We start from the raw sequence: 20,386 nt of genomic DNA, 5'->3' as shown, positions 1-20,386 counted from the left end.
TTATACCCCACCAATGAAAAATTCTCTGAAGGAATGGTCATGTGGCCAGAGGTCTGGAATCTGGTAGTCTCACAGCTTTGAGAAGTTAGGCGCTAGTGAGATACCTGGATGCCATTTGGGCAATTTGGTCAGTCTCACAGATCACCGTGATTTATTCTTTGTTTGTGACCCCATGTGGGCCCTGTCACTAACCACTGGACCAAAGACCAAAGGAGCCAGCAGTTAGGGCTGATGTCCCTAGCCTTGCCTGTCCATTCAAGAGGCAGAAGGTAAAGAGTAAAATGGAAAGTTTATTGGGAAGAAAAGTACATGCAGAAAGGCACACTGGTGAGATCAGAGGAAGTCTTGCCTTTGGGAAGTTTAAATCCTTTATAAGGAGGCAGAGACATTACTTTGCCAACAAAGGGCTGTCTAGTCAAACCTATGGTTTTTCCAGTGGTCATGTATGGATGTGAGAGTTGATCTATAAAGAAAGCTGAGCACTGAAGAATACCAGTGCTTTTGAACTGTGGTGCTGGAGAAGACTCTTGAGAGTCCCTTGGACTCCAAGGAGATCCAACCAGTCCATTCTAAAGGAAATCAGTCCTGAATATTCATTGGAAGGACTGATGCTGAAGCCTAAACTCCAGTACTTTGGCCACCTGATTCGAAGAACTGACTCCTTGGAAAAGACTGTGATGCTGGGAAAGATTGAAGGTGGGAGGAGAAGGGGACAACAGAGGATGAGATGGTTGGATGACATCACTGACTCAATGGACATGAGTTAGAGCAAGCTCCAGGAGCTGGTGATGGGCGGGGAGGCCTGGATGCTACAGTCCATGGGGTCACAAAGAGTCGGACATGATTGAGTGATTGAACTGAACTGAAGGAGGCAGAAAAAACTCCTTTCTGTGTCTTTGTCTTCCCTCAGGTCAATCATCTTGCTTTTTTCCCCCCTCCCCCCTACCCCCTGCCATTAATTTATCTCTGGACCTTCCCCTGGGGTGAGCATGCACACCTTAGCCAAGATGGATCTTGAAGTGAAGGCCTCTGGGAGGAGCAGGACTCATGAAAGTGAAGTGAAAGTCACTCAGTCGTGTCCGACTCTTTGCAACCTCGTGGAATTATCCTCTGACTTGGACTCCAAGGAGCCTTTCTGCACTGTGTAGGATCTGTGGTATCTCCCTTATCCTAAAAAGGAGTCAGGGGAGATCCCTTAAACCTTTGCTCACACAGGATTTTGCCTCCTCTTTGTCCTTTCCATGACTCTTACAGTAAGGTGTTTACAAGAGAGAAAGACTGGCTGTTTACCCTTATTCTGCTGTTACTTCCATTTCGGATAGCAAACAGGAGGCTGGTTGTAAATTCCTCAACTGTAGCCCACCTATCTCTTGCCGCAATAAATGCAAAGAGGAGGCTGCCTGGTTGTGAATGGCCAAGCTGAGCCCGTTTATCTCCAGCCTCAGGTCAACCAGGGTTTGGTTGGGTTTTCCCTAGGGCACTCTGAGATGGACTCTCAGAGAAAGCGCCTCCCATTGTAGTTCAGGCAGTTTGTGTCAGAAGTCTGCAGCACAAGCCAAAGGAAACAAAGCAAACCAGTCCTCGCTCGTGGGAAGTCACGGAAGACAAAGCGGACGGTGAAGAAATGCCCAGAAATTCAAAACAGATGGCAGGACTGCCCCAGACAGGCCTTCCAAGTCTCACTAAGCCTGTGACCCTTGTCCAAAGCAGCACCTTACAAACAGGCCCCCCACTTCCATAGGGAAAAACACCCAAACTGAAACTGCATCAGTTTCCTCCAAAGGAAAATGTCAAGAGGCCTTGAGGTGTACCTTGGGGGACTTAAGAAAATGCTAGCAGGTGTCACAACGACGTACCAGACGCCCTCTCTGGTCCTCCAATATTTAGTGTTTCTCGGAGTGGAAGTTAAGGTGGAGTGGACAAGAGAAGAAAAAGTGCTCTCAAGGCAAAAGAAGCCTTGGCAGCTGCAAAAGGCAGCCTCTGCCCTGTTCTCTGCCACAGTCCCAGGCTTCCCCAGTGAGTCACCAGGCAGGCCGGAGCCCCTGGCTGGCTGTTGGGGCTACCTGCCGGCGACCAGATCATGGACGGGATCCCAGAATGGTTGCCGGCCAAAATCTTGTCTTTCTCTGCCCACCAAAGCCAAGTGAAAAATACGGAGACCGAGTCTGGAGGAAATAGAAAGCTGGCTTCAGTTCTCAGCCAGTGGAGAGGAGCACACAGCAGGCTCCTGCCTCAGGAACTGTGCCCCGCCCCCGCCCCGCCCCATGAGGAGTCCAGGGCTTATGTAAGCTGGGGGCTTGCACAGGAGATGGGGGAACAAAAGGAATGGGGTCCTGATGTCTTCCTCTTGCGTTGTTTCAAAGACAGACAGAAACTGGCGTCAGTAACCCAATAACTGAGTCTGGCGGTTAGGTGGTGGCTCTGAGACCTCCTTTCTGGTATGTAACTGCAAGGGGAAGGGTGCTGTAAGTGTCAACACCGGATAGTATTTAGCACAGAGTCAAAGAAATATAGGTGTGAATTGTAGCTCCTGCTGAGCTAGGGGGCAGAAAAGCAAACTTAGTTTCAGACATTCAGAGTCAGGAGCAGTTAAAGGGAAAAAAAAGAAACTAGACATCTTCAGGCCTGTGCAGGGCTCTTTTTATCATCTTTGCTCTCAGGAAAGGAAAGAGAAAAGCTCCTTCCTCTTTTTCTCCTTCTCACGGCAACCCTTTCTGCTCACAGCCACTTGACCTTTTCCTCTCCTTCTGCCTCCAACTCCAAACAAAGGGAGCTGTCTGCAAAGGATGCCCACCAAGGCCAGGAAGGGGCAGAGGCCGGGCTCCCTGCCGTCCCCAGAGGAGGGGTGCAGGACGACAAGCAGAATTGGGCCTCCCCTCCCGGGCAGACTGCAAAGGGCCCCACTTTCTGAAGCAGCAGAAATCACTGCCCCCTCCCTGTCTGCAGCGGTGGACACGCAGGAGCCGCCTCCTCCCTGACCTGAAGGCCGGCCCACAGCAGGCAGGGCTTCCGCCCCGGCGTCTGAGCCTGAGTCATGTGTCTGCTGACGGCTCGGAATCAGCCCGAGGGGAACATGCCTTCCCTGCAGTCCTGCCTGGCGGCCCAGCTGGGTGTGCCAGGCCCTGGTGCTCGCAGCAACCCACACCAGTGTGCTCATTTTTCAATTATTTTCAGAGAAAATGTCAACTCCAAGGGTCCTGGGAGTCGACGTAAATGTGTATGAGCTCTGTACAGGCCAAGGGTGCGGCGCAGCAGTGAAGTGTCCCGAAGGCACAGCCATGCAGCCCTGACGCTTGTCAAGTTGGTCACGTGTGTGCAGTGTGAACACTCAGTGAGCAGCTGGTCTCCTGGCTCCAAAGCTTTGCTCTCAGCATCATCTAGTGATGAGTGTGATGCCACCAACATCTTGGCCTTGAAAAATACAGAGAGTTTGGAGGAGACGGAAAGGTGGCTTTAGTCCCCAGCCGACAGAGGAGAGACTCAGCAGGCATGTGGCCTCAGGAGCTGGCCCCCGCCATGCGGAGTCTAGGGGATCATACAGATGAGGGCCTGCGGCCGGGGCAGTGATGAAAATCAGTGGCGTAAGGATCTTGCGTTCTTCCTCTGGCGTTGTTTCTTGCAGGGTCACGGGCTGGTGTTAGGTAGCAGGGGGGTGGGTCTGGCAGTCTGGCAACCTGGTAGCTGGATCCATTGGCTTTTGTATTGTACCATGGCCTTCCTTCTGTAATGCAAAAAGAGAAAAACTGGGCGGGGAGGGCTTAGAAGAGTGTGCCAGATAAACGTAAAGGTCAAGTTCCAGAGGTAAAGGCAAGCTCAGTTCAGTTCAGTCGCTCAGTCGTGTCCGACTCTTTGAGACCCCATGAATCGCAGCACGCCAGGCCTCCCTGTCCATCACCAGCTCCCGGAGTTCACTCAGACTCACATCCATCGAGTCGGTGATGCCATCCAGCCATCTCATCCTCTGTTGTCCCCTTCTCCTCCTGCCCCCAATCCCTCCCAGCATCAGAGTCTTTTCCAATGAGTAGGTAAAGGTGAGCACCAGGTACAGGACATAATTAGCATGGAGCCAAAGGATGATGGGTGTAAATGTACCTCAAGCAGAGTTACAGTCCACAGACCAGGAACCTTTAATCCACCTGCAGCGCGGGAGAGCTGGGTCTGGAGACTCCCAGGGACAGAAGAGCCTGGCAGGCTACAGTCCACAGGGTTGCAGAGTCAGACACGACTGAGCTACTAAGCACATACAACAAAGTGATCTAGGAGTGATCAGGCCTGCTGACTATTCTCTGTATCTTCTTTGTTCTCAGGAAAAAAAGAAAAAGTCATTTCTCTCTTTTTTTTTCCTTTTCACTGCCACAAATTCCCCCCCATCAGTTTATTCGCTCTGTATCAGTGGAGGAAGGGAAATAGGGGTGGTTCTTGTCCAGCTGAGGAAAAAAACCTTAGTTTTGTTCTGTTTGACAATCACCAGTTGTCCAGCTCAGAGGCCCTCGTGGGTGTCCCGGAGCTTTATCAAGGGGCCCGAGGGTAAATTTTCTGATTATTCCTGCAGGATCTGTTCTGAAGAGGGCTGTAGTCTCCGCATCATAATTACGTTGATGTAAACCTGTTGTCATCTGGAGGAGATAAAACTTAACAAGTAATTTACAAAACAGAGGCCAAATATCCGAAAAAGGATTATTTTAACTAGGGGTCAGAGAAGGAGTAAGAACCAAGCTACATTTGATAGCAGTTTTGTTTGTGGTGTGCTTCCGGTCAGTGCCTGGGTCATCCTGTCCAAGGAATGGAGTCGTCTGGACTCAGAAGTAGTTGGAAGAATGACAGCCTCAATAATATTAGACCAAATAGATCTTATCTCTTTTTAGGAAATTAAGCTTGAATCCTAATGTAGACTTTACACTTCGAGAAGACTTGTAGCCAGGTAGCCAGTTGTCTAGGTTTATTTAAGTAGGTCCTAAACTTTAATGTGGCTGTTGGTCATTCAGTTCAGCTCAGTTCAGTCGCTCAGTCGTGTCTGACTCTTTGTGACCCCAGGGACTGCAGCACGCCAGGCCTCCCTGTCCATCACCAACTCCCAGAGCTTACTCAAACCTGTGTTCATTGAGTTGGTGATGCCATCCAACCATCTCATCCTCTGTCGTCCCCTTCTCCTCCTGCCTTCAATCTTTCCTAGCATCAGAGCCTTTTCAAATGAGTTAGTTCTTCGCATCAGGTGGCCAAAGTATTGGGAGTTTCAGCTTCAGCATCAGTCCTTCCAATGAATATTCAGGACTGATTTCCTTTTGGATGGACTGGTTGGATCTCCTTGCAGTCCAAGGGACTCTCAAGAGTCTTCTCCAACACCACAGTTCAAAAGCATCAATTTCTTGGCACTCAGCTTTCTTTATAGTCCAACTCTCACATCCATACATGACTACTGGAAAAACCATAACTTTGACTAGATGGACCTTTGTTGGCAAAGTAATGTCTCTGCTTTTTAATATGCTGTCTCTGCTTTTTAATATGCTGTCTAGGTTAGTCATAACTTTTCTTCCAAGGAGCAAGCATCTTTTAATTTTATGGCTGTAGTCACCATCTGCAGTGATTTTGGAGCCCAAGAAAATAAAGTCTCTCACTGTTTCCCCTGTTTCCCCATCTATTTGCCATGAATTGTAAATGGGGACTGGGTGCCATAATCTTAGTTTTCTGAATGTCGAGTTTTAAGCCAGCTTTTTCACTCTCTTCTTTCACCTCATCAAGAGGCTCTTTAGCTCCTGTTCACGTTCTGCCATAAGGGTGGTGTTATCTGCATATCTGAGGTTATTGGTACTTCTCCCGGCAATCTTGATTCCAGCTTGTGGTTCATCCAGTCCATTACACTTGTGCTTTTTTCTTCTTGTCAACATATGGTCTTAAGCAATTTCATTTTCTAAGCATATAATGGTGACAAGAAGAGACTTTTTAAAACGGAAGGTCTAATCACCTGCTGCTGGCTGACTTTGTTTTGAGAATGGCTGATGGCATCCTAAGTCTGACACAGCTCAGAAAACTCAAGTTCTTTACAATACAAGGACTTGTCTGCAATCACACAATATTGTCTCCTAGATACCATGTCCTTGGGTGTCAGAGCCACAGCTAGTCTATTTTGAGTTCAATTGAAATTTTTCCTTAATAGCCAAAGCATCTGTCAGCATCAGGCATGTTAGTGTTTCACTAGGTATGAGAAGATACAAGACTCAGGGCTCATAAAAATCTCCTCCCCAAAGTGTCTAACTATCTAAAGGCCTGTTTTGCCAGTTTTTTTCAGAGCAGAGAGTGCCTCATTCCTGACCCTGAACTCTTTTCAGGGGGTGTTGAAGGTCAGCAGCTGCAGTGGCCATGATTTCACCTTTGGAGAGGTAGATGGCGAGTGCCATTTTCCAGTTGGCAGAGCCCCTTCAGGGTCATGAAGCTGACCGTGGTTTGGGAGCAGTACATGACCATTTTGTCCCACGGTCCTAGGAATGCTCATTCCCAGGTCTTGTGAAGATTTCTTTAACAGGCCATTCAATGTGCTGTTACTGGACTGGATCATAAAACAGTACTCAGAATTCTCTGGATTACTTGTACGTACTTGTCTCTTGTGGTCCAGGAAAATATTCCCTTTTGTTGCTTCTTCCCATATCCAGAGTTACACCGTTACAATCAAAGATCTTATACAGAAGTACATATCTGATCAACCGCTTCAAGTCACCTAGTCATCATCATTTTTGTTGGAGGCCTGTTTACACACTTGGAACGATAAGAGAAAACAGTCTTATAAAATAGGATATAAGTAATACAGCTAGTAACATTGACAAAGTCATAGTGTAGTGGGGAAACAAAAGCACAAACAATTTGGAAAGAGAACAAATTAAAACAATGATTAGTGTGATTAGTGTAACTCGTTGTAATCTGTAGTAAACCATCAAATCCAAAGGAGAGCCATCTGGAGAAGCTAAATTCTGGCAGGGTCAGATAGAAAAAGATAAATATTTCATCTTTGTTTACAGAGGCATACTTTATTAACTTGTTGTAGGTCATAGCATAAGAGAAAAAGTTTTTTTGAAAAACAAAGATTTAAGTTAGGGTATTTTCCAAAGTCATAAAGTTATAAAATATATTCATCATATTCATATAAATCACATTCATTCTGTCCCATGTAACTGATTCCGGTTGATCTGCATGCATAATCAGGTTTTCCATCAGAGTGCTGTCATTTGTTACCCAGTTCAGTGGCATTGTCTAAAGGCCATCAGAAACTTATATTTGTTTAAAAGATTCTTTTTATGAGTCTTCTTGGAAATCTTCATTTTGTAAAAACTATAAAATCATGACTGTCTATAAAGGACAAACCTTGAAATAGTGTGATTAAAGATTTGAGTACAGTACAATTAGCAGAAAACTTGGATGTTTTTGCAACATAAAATATTTTAGGGTAATCACTAGAATTATGACTGATAACATTTTATCAGGACATATCAGATGTTAGAGACTACATAGAAATTCTCAAATATCTATATTAATGACATTTATCCATACACTATAGTTTATAGTTTAGCTTAAGTTGTCTGATAGTTTCTGAATTAAAAATACCAAATGTACAGTTGGACATTCCTCTCTGAGATGTCTCAGAGAGGTTTTCTTTGATGCATCCATCCCAGAGTCAGGGGGAGGCTAGAAGAGCTTTAGTTAGATTTTGGTATTTGGGAAGTTTGTTAGAAACATCAAAAAGGTTTTAGAACACAACAGGATCATAGGTCATTGAAACAACACTTATTTAACCAAAGTCACAAGACAAAGAAAACAAACACGGATCACTTAAGGGCACAGGAACTCACATGATGTATTATCAAAAAGGAGCACTTCTAACACAGAAAGAAACTAATTCTAGTCTTGCAGAAGCTTACTGAACAAAATCTAAATTTAGTAAATCCTGATTATACATAAAGCTTTTCCCGCAGTCTCTCATCAGTTTCTGTATCCAGATCAGCCTCTCATTTCCCATCTAAATAAAACCAAGCAGCTCACAGTCTTGTCTCCTCAATAAAATGCAATTCCATTCCTCATGTCGTTTTTACTAAAATCATATATTTTACTTTCTTACTGTATACTGAAATGTTTGTTATTTCGTTTCTTTAATTGCATGTTTAAATTAGGATCCTTAATTATTGAACACCTTAATTTTTAGTAAAAACTAAGAAATAAGCAATTATGAACTGTCTTTTATATTGTCATTTTATGGGCAGGTGAGCATGAACACCAGTGATAATTTCCAAAAATATTTAGTTCTTTATAGAGAACATCTCAGGGTGACAGCAAACACTTTTGTTGGTATTTTGAAATATGTTTATAATTTTTATATTACCTTTACTATTTCTAAATACATTTTTGTTATATTTTAAAATACCTTTATAAAGCTATGACAAACCTAGCAGTAGTAGTTAAGTTGCTAAGTCGTGTCCGACTCTTGCGACCCCGTGGACTGTAGCCCGCCAGGCTCCTCTGTCCATGGAATTCTCCAGGCAAGAATACTGGAGTGGGTTGCCATTTCCTTCTCCAGGGGATCTTCCCGACCCAGGAATCGAACCCAGGTCTCCTGCACTGCAGGCAGATTCTTTACCAACTGAGCTATGAGGGAAGCCCTGTGACAAACCTAAACAGCGTATTAAAAAGCAGAGCCATCACTTTGCTGAGAAAGGTCTATATAGTCAAATCTACGGTTTTTCCAGTGGTCATGTGTGGATGCGAGAGTTGAACCATAAAGAACGCTGAGTGCTGAAGAATTGATGCTTTTGAACTGTGGTGTTGGAGAAGACTCTTCAGAGTCCCTTGGACTGCAAGGAGATGAAACCAGGAAGGAAAGGAAATCAGGCCTGAATATTCATTGGAAGGACTGATGCCGAAGCTGAAGCTCCAATACTTTGGCCACCTGGTGGGAAGAGCCAACTCATTAGAAAAGGTGCTGGGAAAGATTGAAGGCAGGAGAAGGGGACAACAGAGGAAGAGATGGTTGGATGGCATCACCGACTCGATGGACATGAGTTTGAGCAGGCTCCGGGAGTTGTTGCTGGGTGCTGCAGTCCACCGGGTCGGAAAGAGTTAGACACAACTGAACAGCAATGAAAAATACCTTTAGTTTTTTTATTTAGTAATTGATGTCTCAGTGCTTTTTAGCTATTTAATAAACTTTTCTCATTTAATGTAAATTAATACAACTTTATAACTTTAAGTTACCAAGTACCTGGAAAGATTGTTACCGAGTCCAAGCTCATTCTGCTTGCTGCAGGTCAGGTCAATGAATTGAGAGATGAGGTGTTGAGGCAAGGAAGAGACTTTAATTGGGGAGCTGGCCGACTGAGAAGATGGCAGGCTGGTGCCTCAAAATAACCATCTTATTGGAGTCTGGATGCCAAGTTCTTTTATAGACCAGAGAGAAAGAAGCAACAAGGAGCTAAAGTCAAAGGGCAGAGTAGAGAGGGGAAAGTGAAAGCATCTTCAGTCTTGTGAAACATCCCCAAGGGAATGGCCAGCCTTCAGAAGGGGGTGTTAATCTCTTCTGTTCACAAGTGGGTAGGGACAAACTCTCCGAGAGCTGAACAAAGGCGCTTTAGTTTACAGTCAAGCAGAGAGGCAGGGTCCATCGAGTATACGAGTATAGTATTAAAAGCAACAAAAAAGCAAGTCAAGGAAACAGTTTGCAACATGGAGTCAGAATTGGCTTTCTCCCTGCAACCAGATCATTTTAAGTAGACATTTAAAAAATATTATTTTAAAGAGTTTATTCCAAAGCTCTTATCTCATTTACATTTAAAGTTTTATTATATGAAGTTATTTTCCATGTAACAAATAAAATATTTATTAAACCTAGGGGCAATAAAATATTATACTTAATTTTGTGACTCTTAACCACATGTCAATTAGATCAGTGAACTTTAATACCAGATATCAACTTTATATGAAATATTTTCCAGTTCCTGTGAATCTGAAATCAGTCATTTACGCCACTTTCTTTATATTTAATTTGTAAGCGAACACTTCTAAATTTAATAGAGTTTTTTATACATTTAATTTTGATACTCCTTTCCAAAGGTAGAGATATCTCATATGTATAATGTATACAGAAGCAGGCAAAACTAGAGATCTCAGGGCTTTACTTTAAAAACAAAGACTTAGTTATGAACCAGATGTTACATTATAAGTTTAGTATTTTACAAAGAACGGTTGAGATACATTAAAATTGCTTGTTCAGATGACTGAGGCTTATTATTTTTTTAAAGGTTTTGTAGTGACCCAAGGAGGAAAGAGCAGATGAAACCAAGGAGGGTCTTGGAAGCAGGAGCGGAAAGACCAGACCTGTGGTGTCCCTCCCGCCCCCATGCTGTAACTGTTAACGGATCTCAGGTCCTCCTGACCAGTGTAACCTGTCTCCCCTCCTACCCCACAGGGAGAAGGCATTTGCCTTACTCTTCCCCACCCAGTATACTTGCCTCATCGGAAATTCTTTTCCAACCCGCACCCGGACCACGACAGGTTTGGCTGAGGGAGCAATTCCAGCGGTTTGAATTTTAAACTTGTCACTTTTTTCCCCCTTGGTTTTAGGTCTTGTCTGATTGAGTTAATCAGGCTCAGTCTCAGGTTCTTGTGGCCTGTATTTATATTTTCGACCAAAATACCAAAAATCTTCTCTTCAAGATTTCTAAGAGAAAGTTGTTTGTAGTTCCCCAAAGAACTGGTCTGTCACCTGAAAGATTTTATCAGCGACAAGATTTCTAATTAGATTGAAATTTATTTTATGAGTTTTATGTGTGATGATTTTAGAGTTTATCATATCTTCAAAGGTTTGTATGAGGCATTTTGCAAAGACCTTTTCTCTGTGTTACAAATTAAGCTCAAAGCAATGTCACTATTTTTATTTTTATGAGCCCTTGAATGCTAGTTTCCACTTGCTTCCAGAGTTCTCAGTATGGTGGAGACTTGCCCAAACATGACTTCCAAGTCCCACTCAGCCTGGACCATTGCCCCAGAGCAGTACTTCTCGTCAGGATCTCCTTTTTCAAGAAGACCTCTAAACTGAACCGTAGTCCCCTTAGCCGGTGGTCAGAGGTCAAGGTGCAGCTCCGGGAGACTCACCGCAGGGGCTGGGGGTGTCTTGACTTCCTTAGCCCGGTAATTGGCTCCATTGTCTTTTGTGTTATTGTCCTGAGGCCTGCTTTCTGTAATGCAAAAAAGACAAACTAGAAGGGGTGGTCTGTGCAGAGAGTGCTGAAAGGTGAGCACCAGATATGGGATGTCATCAGCACAGAGGCAAAAGCCTCATAGGAGCGTATGCAGAGTTAGAGGGCAAAAAAGCAAACTTAGTTACAGTCTACAGGTTAGGAACAAAGTGAAAGCCGGGAGCAATCAGGCCTGCTCTCTTTTCTCCATCTGCTTTGTTCTCAAGAAAGAAAAGCAAAGCCCGTTCCTCTTTGCCTTCCATCTCTCTGTGACAGATGAGTGGAACGAGGCCTTGAGAGAGGAGACCTGGATGAGGTGGGATCCATGTGTTTCAGAGAAGGGTCCCATTTCAGGTTGGATTGCCCCCTCCCCAAATAGACATGATGGGTCCTAACCCCAGCCCCTCAGAATGTGACCTTATTTCAAAATAGGGTCTTTATAGTAGTCATCAGGTTAAAATGAAGTCTGGGGGGGGGGGGTCCTAATGGGCTATGACAGGTGCCCTTATGGAAAGGGGGGTCCGGGAACAGTGCAAGGGGAAGGGAGACGCGGGGACACGCTGGTGGGAACCAGGGGGCCGCTGCCACCCCCAGAGGGAAGCCGGGAGCAGACCTGCCCGAGCCTTCCCAGGGGGCTTAGTCTTAGATCTGTGAGAAAACAAGCTCCTGTTGCTCTAGGCTGCCCGACATGTGGTGCTGGGTTACAGAGGTCCCAGGACGCTGACGCGACCCCGAAGTGAGAGGGACCAAGTCGTGAGTCAGGCAGGCGAGCGCGTGCTGGTTTCCCAGTGGGCACCTGTCAGTGGGGTGGACACAGTTTCTCTGTGCTGCTTCCACATCACATACAACTAAATGTACACATTCTGAGTAGAGTCACAGCTGCAGACAGAGGTAACTCACGGGCACACAGTGGCTGCACCGTTGCCCCAGCTCCAGCGGTTGCAGCAGACTCCCAGGGGCTGGGGGCTTAATCCCCCGATGTTTATTTCTCACACGCTGCAGACTGGACGTCCAGCTCCCATGTCTGCTGAGGACAGGCGGTTCCTCCCCAGCTCCATCGGTGGCATCTTTTCCCCATGTCCTCACCTGGCATCAGAGCCCGGATGCCATCCAGAGGTTCCACCCTCGTGACCTCCCCCCGAGGCCCTCCCAGCACCTGCCCTCACCCAGGGTTAGGGTCCGCGTGTGCGCTGGGCACGCGCCCGCCCTCTGGAGCAGGCTGTTTACGGGACGAACTGGCTGAGGTGTGTCGTCTTCTCTGTTGAGACAGCCAGAGTGTGGGTTGGAAGGGAATTTCTAAACAGAGCATTTCAGAAGGGAGTGAGTTTATTAAGAGCAAAGGGCAGATGAAGTGGACTCTGCGAGTGCAGTGGGCCGACCTCCCGACAGACCAGGTGGAGCTGACAGTTTTCTTAGCTTAGTAACTGGTTTTATAGCCTTAAGACAAAATAAGGCTGGAAGGCTGGCCTTAGGTGATTAGCTGGGGCACTGTAGGATGTTTTCTAGAGTGGGCGTCTTTGCGTAAGTGGGAGTCAGGAAGTTTGTTAGCAGTAATTAGTGGGCTTTTGACAACAGTCACAAAGGGACTCCGTCAGCTTGGGAGGTGACCTTGGCTCTGGGTTCTGTTTCTGTGGCTGGTGCCAGGCGCACCTGTGGCTTTGGGGCAGGACTCCACATCCTCCTGGACCAGGAGCTCCTGGGGCAGAGCAGAGATGCCGCATCGTCACTGCCTGTCCCACCCCAGAGACGGCCTTGCTGCACACAGAGGACAGCGAGTGAGGCTCTGCGACGTGGGTTCCAGGGCTGCCGGGCTCACACGGAAACCCCCACAACGCACCCCTGTGCCCGGGGCCGGCCGGGAGCCTGCCCGCACATTCCGCACGGGCCCCGAGATGCTTCAGCCTCGTTTTTGACAAAATAACAGACAAGACTGTGCAAAATTCTGTACAAAGGTCACAGTTTAAGCCGTGCCTCCCATGGCTAAGCTCAGATTGGCCTAAACAGAAGTCTCTCTGGGGTTCATCCAGGCAGTCCCTGCCCTCCCTGACCCCTCTCCGAGCCCTCGCATCGCCCCACTTTCCCAGCTACACCCCAATTCCAGCCCAGCCTCGGGTCCCCCGAGTCCGCCCCTGCTCCCTGCCCTTTGCCCTCGGTAATTCAGCATCTGTTGCCACATTGGTCATCTGGAAGCTAAGCGGAAGCCTGTGTCTGAGACGGTGGTGTCGGTGTCCAAGCAGCACCCGCCCAGCGATGACCCCTTGTCTCAGCGGCTCATGGGCTCTAATTCCCAGCAAATCGTCGAGGTGGCTTGACTTGAATTTACAAGTCGTGTTTCAGCAGAAGACACGAGGACAGCAGCTCTTCAGACCTTATTTGTTTCCTCTTTTCAATTAACTTTTCATTATGCACTTCAGTTAAGAACTTAATCACTTCAACAGTAACCTTCAGCCTCGGCTCTTATAGTACAAACAAGACTGGGTACCCAGGCATCTGCGAAGGAGAATGAGAGCAAGAGTAGCCACACTTCCCAGCGCGGACTGGCCGCTGCTGGTCTGAGGGCCTTGGTCACCTAGGAGATGACCTTGACCATCTCACGGGGCCCTGTGAGGGAAGCAAACGTCACCCAGGTGTCCAGCGAGCAGGTCAGCGCTTCAGGCCCTGGACACAGGACCTCCAGGGGCAGCTCAGGAGCCAGCTCTTTACTAACCAGCCGGGGAGGACTTAGACTCCGACCCAGGAGAGCCACCCTGGTGCAGCCCCCTGCAGGTCTGGGTGGCAGGGAAAATTACTAGATGCGTTTTAAAGAAACAGAAGCAATGGGAGAAAATAATAGCAAATGAAGCAACTGACAAACAACTAATCTCAAAAATATACAAGCAACTTATGCAGCTCAATTCCAGAAAAATAAACGACCCAATCAAAAAATGGGCCAAAGAACTAAATAGACATTTCTCCAAAGAAGACATACGGATGGCTAACAAACACATGAAAAGATGCTCAACATCACTCATTATCAGAGAAATGCAAATCAAAACCACAATGAGGTACCACTTCACACCAGTCAGAATGGCTGCGATCCAAAAATCTGCAAGCAATAAATGCTGGAGAGGGTGTGGAGAAAAGGGAACCCTCCTACACTGTTGGTGGGAATGCAAACTAGTACAGCCACTATGGAGAACAGTGTGGAGATTCCTTAAAAAATTGCAAATAGAACTACCTTATGACCCAGCAATCCCACTGCTGGGCATACACACCGAGGAAACCAGAATTGAAAGAGACACATGTACCCCAATGTTCATCGCAGCACTGTTTATAATAGCCAGGACATGGAAACAACCTAGATGTCCATCAGATGAATGGATAAGAAAGCTGTGGTACATATACACAATGGAGTATTACTCAGCCATTAAAAAGAATTCATTTGAATCAGTTCTGATGAGATGGATGAAACTGGAGCCGATTATACAGAGTGAAGTAAGCCAGAAAGAAAAACACCAATACAGTATACTAACACATATATATGGAATTTAGAAAGATGGCAATGACGACCCTGTATGCAAGACAGGAAAAAAGACACAGCTGTGTATAACGGACTTTTGGACTCAGAGGGAGAGAGAGAGGGTGGGATGATTTGGGAGAATGGCATTCTATCATGTATACTATCATGTAAGAATTGAATCGCCAGTCTATGTCTGACGCAGGATACAGCATGCTTGGGGCTGGTGCATGGGGATGACCCAGAGAGATGTTATGGGGAGGGAGGTGGGAGGGGGTTTCATGTTTGGGAACACATGTAAGAATTAAAGATTTTAAAATTAAAAAAAAAGAAAAAGAAGCAGAAGCAGATACTAAACCTCACCCTACGCCTTAAATTCAGCAGAAAGTTCAAAGCGTTCTTGCTCTCACTGGCTTTGTTTCGCTCTTGGGTCTTTTTGTTGTTAGTTTTTCACAGGGTTGAAAGAACTGACTGTCCACCTGAAAATGTAGGTGTGAACTCTGGCAAACTGCCTCAGATGTGCCCTGGGTTTGTTCTGCGCAGGTCAGACAGGCAGCCTGGGAGGTGCTGTGGTGGCGGAGGACAGCTGTGTTCGCACAGCCCACGGACAGGAGGTTGGGCCCCCCACGGGGTCACGCGGGGAGACAGAAGGAATGGGGACCTTTATGGTGGTCCTCCTGGGAAAGGCAGGGCGGGCAGGGGGTTGCTGAGTCTGAACCACTTTGCTGGATCTGGCTCCGGGCAGGGGCCCCCACCGTCTGACACGTCTGTCCTGCTGATTAGGGCGCCTGTCTGGGAAGCTAGTGTCACGGGAGAGCCGGATGGAGCGGGTGGGGGAGTTGTGTAGTTTATTCGTGGTCTCCTTAGTCTGGGAGGGGCGGTCCTTCCTGGTCAGACACGCCCCAAGGTATCAAAGTGTTATAAATACAGAAAAAAGAAAACATCCTTAACACACAAACATAGCTTTAAACCAAGACTTACTTTCTCAACCGAGAATACATTCTCTTTTATCGCAATATCTCTTCTCCCTCCGGAATGGACCGCGGTTGACTGAAATGGCCGTGGTTACTTGTTCACTTGGAGCACATACTACAAAAAATGCTTGGACTTCCCTGGTGGTCCAGTGGCTCAGAATCCACCTGCTAATGCAGGGGACACGGCTTCGCTCCCTGGCCCAGGAAGACTTCACACGCCACAGAGCAGCTAAGCCCATGCACCACAACTGCTGAAGCCTGAGCGGCCAGAGCCCGGAGCCCGCGCTCTGCAGGAGGGAAGCCACCGCAGTGAGCAGCCTGCACGCTGCAGCTGGAGCAAGCCCGAAAGGCAGTGAGGACCCAGCACAGCCATAAAGAAATAAATACGTTTAAAAATGCTGATGAAACAAACTTGATGAAAAGCATCTCTGTATGGGTGTTCTTGCTTTCTGTGATACAGTGACTGCCCTAAGCTTAGGCCCTGTCTTTTCTCTTGATGCTTGTAAACACAAGTTCAGACCATCCTGTTATTTTCTTAAGTGAAAGTGAAAATCACTCAGTCGTGTCCAACTCTGCGATCCCACGAACTATTCCTTGGAATTCTCCAGGACAGAACACTGGAGTGAGTAGCCTTTCCCTTCTCCAGGGGATCTTCCCGACCCAGGAATCGAAATGGGGTCTCCTACATTGCAGGCGGATTCTTTACCAGCTGAGCTATCAGGAAAGCCCCTTTTTCTTAAGTGAATTGTGTACTAACAGGAAGGTTGCTCCCAGGTGCTTGGAGGTTGGGAGCTCGTTGATTTTCATGGTTAATATTTATTGGTAGAAAAGAACAGAAGACCAGTTGGCAGTGTCCAGACATAAAGCTGCCCTGTCTGCAGATTTTAGGGTTTTTTAGTTTATTAAAGTTTTATTCGTTATTTTGGCTGCCTCTGTGTCTCTGTGCGGGCTTTTCTCTGGTCGTGGGGAGCCGGGGCTGCTCTCCAGCAGCACGGGGCGGGCTTCTCATCGCCGTGGCTTCTCTGGTTGCGGGGCACAGGCTCTGGGGCACGCGGGCCCAGGGCTTGGGGCGCGTGGGCTTTCTTGCTCCGTGGCACATGGGATCTTCCCGGATCAGGGATAGAACCCATGTCCCCAGGTTGGCAGGCGGATTCTCATCCACTGAGCCGTGAGGGAAGCCCTGTCTGCAGTCTTGTTTGGGAAACATGACTCTGAGGTCAGTGCGTGTCATTTCACCCCAACCTGGTGAGTCCTCCCTGGTGAAGGCAGAAGCAGCCCCTCTCGGACCGTCTGGAGGCTTCGTCCTCCGTTCTGCTGCTTGTCTTTATCCTGGAATGACTCACACTAAACAGGATTGCCGGCTGGGCTCCAGTTTGGCCGTGGGGCCAGGCCACCTCGCCCCCGCTAGGCATGACCACGACCACGAGTGGCGCTTGGGCATCCCCCGGCCCTTGTGCTGGGTGACTTTCGTCCAGAGTGACTCAGACCTTGCCTGTGACACTCCCCCATGCCTACCAAGTAATTATGGAGACCAGAGTCACTCTGCCCTGGTCTCACTGAGCAGAGGACTTTGTCAGAGGATGGTGGTGGTCGTGAGCGGGACAGCTCTGATGGCTTCTCTGGCTCGGTGACTGTAAAAAGAGAGAAAGGCCTGCGAGTAGGGAGTCTGTCTCCTAATTGTGGCTGTGGTTTCTGCTCAGCTGACCCCAGTCTCACATCCTTGTCTCTGCGTCCAACACTGCAGTTCCCAGGGGAAAAAACTGAAAACTCTCGGGTGGGTTTTTGCTGTTTGGCGATTTTGCACATCCTGTCTCAGTGGGTTACTTTTGGGATTTGCCTGCTTACAATATTCTACCTGACATTGGGAACACTCAATCCTGTTTTCTTTATGTGCCTGTGTATTTGACCTGTGTATCACCTTGTGCTCTGTTTGGCGGGGGATGGAGGGCAAATTTTGAGTCTGTAAATTTGTCTGTAAAATAATAACCGAGGTGAGAGATCAAGGTCATTAATCTCTCTGTGGTATGAATCGAGCATTTCTCACAGTTGCGCTTGACCCTCCAGGTCACCTGATTTCCATCTGGTACCAACCCGAGAGGTGGAACTGGACCGACTGGTTGGGGGGCGTCTCTCGCAGGGTTTCTGTTTGTAACTAGGGCATCTCCACCCCCAGCCCCCGCAGGGCTGACGTTTCCTGTGCTTCATCTTCCTGCGAGTACAGCATCCAGGGCACGCTCCCCCACGCCGTGACAACCCAGACTGTCCAGACTTGGCCCTGAAGGGGGGTGTTCCAGCTGAGGGTGTACTTCAGTTGGCCCCAGACGCAGCCTGACTCTGCAGCGCTACAACCAGCAGTTTTCTCGAGGCGGTTTTGTTGTTACAGTGGTGTGTTTGGCCAGGGGAGACTTAAGGATTGTTTGTAAGCCAAGATAATGACAGCCATTAGCTTCCAGCTTGTCATTTGCACCAGAGCAAACCGGCTTAGCTGACACTCAAGGAGCAGAAGCCTGGATGCCCAAAGAAACTTTTTTTTTAATATTTATTTTTATTTTACTTATTTGGCTGTGTCGGGTTTTAGCTGCAGCACGCAAACGTAGTTGCAGCATGTGGGGGTCTAGTTCCTGGACCAGGGATGGATGGAACCCTGGGCCCTGTGTTGGGAGCACTGCGTCTTAGCCACGGGACCACCAGGGAAGTCCCTGGAAAAGACTTTAGACCAGTCTCATCTTCTCCTGTCTGTGGCTCAGAGGTTAATCAAGCCTTCCGAGGTCCCGGAGCAGTAGGAGTGAAACTGGCGAGAAAGAGTTGAGACCCCAGCCTGAGCCTTTAGCATGTTTTCAGACTCTTGGATCCAAGCCATAGGCACCGTGGTTGGTGGTTCAAAAATATGCTTTGCAGAGAAAGAAATGGACATAATGAATACTCAGGAGCAGGAATGACTCTGCTGCTGCTGCTGCTCAGTCACTTCAGTCGTGTCCGACTCTGTGCGACCCCAGAGACGGCAGCCCACCAGGCTCCCCCAACCCTGGGATTCTCTAGGCAAGAATACTGGAGTGGGTTGCCATTTCCTTCTCCAATGCATGAAAGTGAAAAGTCAACGAGAAGTCGCTTAGTCGTGTCCGACTCTTAGCGACCCCATGGACTGCAGCCTACCAGGCTCCTCCGTCCATGGGATTTTCCAAGCAAGAGTACTGGAGTGGGGTGCCATTGCCTTCTCCAAGGAACGACTCTAGGAAGGTACATTTTTCTGTGATAAATGTCTTTTGTTTCCAGGAAGTTTTTGTTTTGCCACAGTTGTTAAGGAGCTAGTATTCATGAGACTTAAACCAAGTGGGTGCCGTTTCGGGGGCTTCAAAGAGCTCCCGTACACAGTCCTTTATGTTTCGGAGCAGAGAGAATGGGGTGAGAGGCAAGGTGGGAGGTAAGAGGTGCTTTATTAGAATAGGAGATGCCCTGAGAACGCACTGGCTACAGTTTTACAATCGGAGGAAAAGTGGGGAGGGGAGGAGACCTTCTTTGTCTTTCTTGAGTAGAGGTCATGGTTCCATCATCAGCTCTTCCTCCGGTTTGAGCAAGGGAGTCTTCTTGACTCTACATGGTCAAGCAAGGTCCACAAATTACTGCTTTTGTGTGTGCAGAGAGCACGTCCTGGGGATCGCTAACTTGCTGAGCATCACGGGCAGGATGTGGGTCTCACGTCACCGCTGTTTTGTTGTTGGGGGCATGTCTCGTGTGTCTCTCACACGGTTCTGCTGCTCAGCAAGCCTGCTCTCTTGAGAGATCATGAACCTACAGGGGTCTCCCGTATTGCTCTACTCACAGCCCTCGAGTGGGATGAATTATTTAATTGCCCACTTTGACCCTTCACTCTGACCCTGTCAAGACTAGTTACTGAAACACAGTGACCAGCTCCAGTTCAAGGCACCACGAGACCCGTGTGGGGACCTGGAGGCCTGCGTGGTGGGGGCGGTGGGGAGGAGACTGGGCTCACCTTCAAATACAACAGGGGCAAGTGGGGTCACAGCCAAGGAGCAGGATGGCTGTGGGGGCTGGGGGACCGGATGTTCCTGGGAGGAAGCATCAAGGTCAGGGCATTCTCACTGGACACTTAACAGGGAGGCCCAGGTGATAACATGGGGAGGTGGGGCTGAGGAATCTGATAAGATATCCAGTGTGGGGGATTTTTGCTAAAGCTGAACTAAAGGTGCAAGGACAGACCCGAGGGCGGGCCTTGAGGACAGAGGGCAGCCTGGCTCGAGCTGGGGGGGCCCCCCGATCGCCAGCATAGCCAGAACCCACAGTCTGTGCTTGTTTCTGACTCAGCACAGGTCCAGTGCTTGCAGCTGTTGATTGGCAGCAGGGTGTGGGGGTGCCACTCTCCAGTGTAACATTCCAGAGTCACTCCACTCACGAGAGTGACTCCCGGGTTTAAAACTGCAGAGATCGCTCCCTCCCTCCCTCCCTTGGTTCTTAGGAAGAGAGGAGAAATCCACCCCCACCCCTCCTCGGGTCTGCTACGGTCTTCTAAAAACCTGTCTTTTTCTTGATTAAACAATGAGCGTGTACTGCTTATATGGTCAGAAAGATGCCGCCCTGGCCTCCTCCTCAAGTTGTATTTTCAGTCCTCCTCTCTATACCCTCACAGCTTGGACCCCCAAACTCGGCCTCCCCGAGCCCTGTGGGAAATGGGACCAGTCAGTCAG

The sequence above is a fragment of the Capricornis sumatraensis genome, chromosome 4 (genome assembly GCF_032405125.1).
Source record: "Capricornis sumatraensis isolate serow.1 chromosome 4, serow.2, whole genome shotgun sequence".
In the NCBI taxonomy this organism is placed as follows: domain Eukaryota; kingdom Metazoa; phylum Chordata; class Mammalia; order Artiodactyla; family Bovidae; genus Capricornis; species Capricornis sumatraensis.
Note: the sequence above shows the minus strand (reverse complement) of the source record.